This window comes from Canis lupus, chromosome 1 (genome assembly GCF_048164855.1).
Source record: "Canis lupus baileyi chromosome 1, mCanLup2.hap1, whole genome shotgun sequence".
Taxonomy (NCBI): Eukaryota; Metazoa; Chordata; class Mammalia; order Carnivora; family Canidae; genus Canis; species Canis lupus.
This window is the reverse complement of record NC_132838.1, coordinates 73,781,906-73,785,822: the sequence shown is the minus strand read 5'-3', so window position 1 is coordinate 73,785,822 and position 3,917 is coordinate 73,781,906.

Sequence of the window (3,917 nt, the reverse complement as noted above, 5' to 3'; positions counted from 1 at the left end):
AAACGTGGGGATGCATCCAGTAAAATCCCTCTTAGATCAATGTAATGCCACTGTTTATTTAAGCTCCAAATTCCATCACATGTGGCGGGCAGGAGTGCTACTCTTCAACTGAAACAGTGCAAAACACAGTCTGGATCCAAGGAAATCGCGCCAGAATCCCTGGCAATGTATCACTTTTTTAAGTCCTGTTTTGCTTTTGTGCTCATGGTAACGTTCGCAGCTGTCGAACGTGGCTTCGGGCTGTCTGACTCCCTTGAGAGAATTTATGTGTTTTTCTACTTCCCTTCCTTATTAGGAGGCAGGAATCTGCGACACCTATTAGAACAAGTATGCATAAAGGGTAATGACCATGCGATTTATTAGTGGTCTGTGCTTCCTCAGTGAGCCCCCGCCTCCTGCTCCGAGAGGCCGTGCCCACGTGGAGAGGCCTGTCCCCCTCTGCAGCAGGTGGGCACAGCAGCGGGAACGGGCCACACTGGCTTCTGGGAAAGCAGTCTCTTGCTTCCACGCAGAGGCCTGGAAAACAGACTGGAATATCACGGTTTAAATATCACGAATGCCAGTCTTAATAGCTGATAAAGGTGAATAGGATCGAAGTAAAGAGAAGTCATGAGCTACACACACTTCTTCTAAGAGCTCTGGAGCAGGAGAAAGTTTCTCAGATGATTTTCCTTTCCTTCTTTCTAAAACGAGTTGAAGAAGGGGTAATTTTGGTCTTCAAGGCCTGGGTTAGGGGAATGAGCCTTTCCCAAGAGAGTGCAAGAAATATTTGTTTCCTCTGAGTTTCCTGCAAATGGGGTGGCAGGGTTGGGGGTGGAGATGGGGCCTTTGGGCAAAGACGTATCTGAGAAGCTAAAAGTGGGCTCATCTGGGCTAAATTCTCACAAAATCTTCAAGCAGGAAGCAGGAAAGAAGTTACAGATTCTAATAAAATCCACGTGGGCAGCCTCAGAATTCCCAAGCAGCCCTCTACCCCTGCCAGGCATCATCATGGCAAGGTTTGGAGTCCAGACAGAAAATTCTGGAGAACAAAATGCTTGGGGACAAATCTATTTCTGTTAAAATCACATGTATGTTCAGGAAAATGTAACCCATATGTTTTTGATTCCTTCTCATTTTTGCTCATCAAAATGTTTCTGCGAAGCATGTCCACCAAGCTTGTCAAGTCATTCTTCTTCAAGACAGGAAACGAGTTTTGGCCACACAAGGTGGATTGTAACCCCAGGAGGCCAGGTTCAACTTGAAACTCAAAGTCTCAAGGTGTGAGTGGGCTCTGAAGGGGAAAAACGTAACGGGCTCTGCAGAGAACCATCAGGATGAAGGACATTCACGGTTTCCTTGTTCAGTTTTTGGGGTGGGAGGAGCTACTGAGGGAGGCAAGGGGCCAATGTTCTGAGCTTTGCAGCATGATCTAGATTGTGAAATAGAGAAAATAATGTAAAGGTGCTCTAACTAGTATGGCAAGAAAGTTAAGATTTCTCCATAATCAATTATGTTTGTGTGTTTGTTTCCTCACCAACTCTCCAAGATTCTTCTTCTTCTCTAACATCATTTGTGATCCTCTATGTTGGAGAACCGTTTCCTGTCCCTCTCATGCATGCCTTGAGCTTTCCCAGCAAAGCCCTGGCGAATGCTGCCCTTGCCCCAGATGACATGTGTTTCTGATGTGCCCATGGCACATGGAGCATCTTGCCTGCAGTATAGACATAGCTATGGCAAGTGGCCCATGCTGGCAAAATCAGAGCCTCGGCACTCTGTGCTGAGAAAGTAAGACTCCTACGTGGAAGGAAAATCCCCTGGTCTGGAGCAGCGGACAGGAAGATGGACCTGAAATGTGAGAAGATATGCTCATTGGTTCCCTCTTCTCTCCTGCCTTCTCTGGCTTTTTCTGTGTTGAACGTAGCACTGGCCTGAGAAGGTAAGGGGGCCTTCTCCAGGGCCATGGGGCCTTATTCAGGGCTGGGGGGCTTTTCCCAAGCCGTGGCCATGGCAGGAAGAGAGCATTTCACTGTGGTGCTCCAGGTTAGCAGCCCCGGCTCCGGGACACACTCGTGTCACAGCACTCCCCTCCCGAAGAGCAGCCGACGTGCCTGAGTGTGGCCTAGTTGCGGCCGGCTTGCTCGCACGTTTTGCTGCTCAGTCTGGTCGGGTAGGCCAGTCAAAGCTGCTAATTAAAAAGGGAGTGATTTATTTCATAACTTCGTCTCCCTCCAGGGAACATAACTCAGCTCCAAGCACAGCAAGTATACCTCATCCCATTCAATAAATTACACCCCAACCCCCCATTACTGCTGCAGGAGGGAGGCTGAAAGCCTGTGATAGAACCTCCAGGAAGGAAAAGGTGGCCGGCTCTGACCCAGAAAGCAGGGCCAGCCTGATTCAATGGACTTTTTGGCTCCTGGGCCCACCTGCCTGGCCCACCTGTCTGCCTGTTTGCTTTGGGAGCACGTTCCTCCCTGCGCCTTGCTCCTGTGGTGAATCCTTTGCTCATTTCTTCACTGTGATGTAGAGAGATGGGGAAACTTGTTTTTAACCTTATGGAACTGTCATAATTTTTTTTTTAAAGCTAAAACATTGTGGACAACACAATCTAGAGACTGGTGGTCCTTCCTCAATATGTATATGTTTTTCCATCGCTGAACACATCGCTATGGCCTACCCTTTGAGAATAAGAGACTTTTTTTCTCCCTTTTAATAAAAGAGAGGGGCCCCAACGATTATACACAATTGACTTAACCTTTCCATATATAAATACTAACTGGAGGAGAGCCAGATCATGCCAGCTCCCCTGATTCTCTATATATGGCAAACCAGTTCATCGGTGTACTGCAGGAGCAAATACATGTACAATGAGAAATCTAAAACTAATAAATATCCTTGGCTTCTAAGGATTCCACTACTATTTGACCTCAGAACTGTATAGGTGAGCCTGCAGTTTCTCAAATTTTAACATCCACACATATTTCCTGTGGGTCTTGTTCAAAGGCAGATGCTGTGAGACCTGAGGTGGGACCCAGGAATCTATATTTTAAACCGGGCTCTCAGATACACTTGCTGCTGCTGGTCTGTGGACCAACCTCTGGGGAGGAGGGGGTTGGGAAACATTACACACCTTCTGGGGTTAGCTAGCAGATCTGATAGTTCTGGGCTGAAAAGGGATAAAAACCAGGTAGCAGTGCATATTACATTCTTCCACCTATAAAACCACTTTCTAGAGAAGGGGTTGGAAAACATTTTTTCTAAAGAGTCAGTAAGTATTTTTGGCTTTGCAGGTTGTGTAGCCACTGTTTCAACTCCTCAACTCTACCCTTGTGGCACAGAAGCAGCCACTGAAAATATGGAAACAAATTGGGATGGCTATGTTCCAGTAAAACTTTATTTATAAAAATAAGCTATGGACAAGATTTGATCCATGGACTGTAGTTTTCTAATTTCTGTGCTAGGACAATGGCTTCCAAACACTGTGGCTATACACCCAGAACAGTACTCCTCCCCAAGAATGTGCATGTATTTGTAAATTCTATATACATTCAATTGCACAGATACAAAAATAAAACACAGAAGAAAGAAAATTGATAGAGAAACTCGAATATTTCTTTGTTCATTCAGGTGGAACATGTTTGCTACCCCCTAGGTACACTCACCTTAGATGCCAGTGATGTAGAGAATTTTAAAATGTTTTTTTCTCGACAAAAATGATCCCATCTATAGGAGTCCTACTTGGAGTTTGGATGAGCTTGGAGTTCTAGAACATAGAACAACTATTATAAGATCTGGCAGTAACAAAGTGATAAAAAGCACTGAAAAGGATTATTTTATGCACATCACTAGGGTAATGTGGTCACTTTGCACCATTTGGGCTTAATTTAAGAAGTCCCGTGTGCCACATGCTGAACTAAGCACTCTAAATGTAGCAT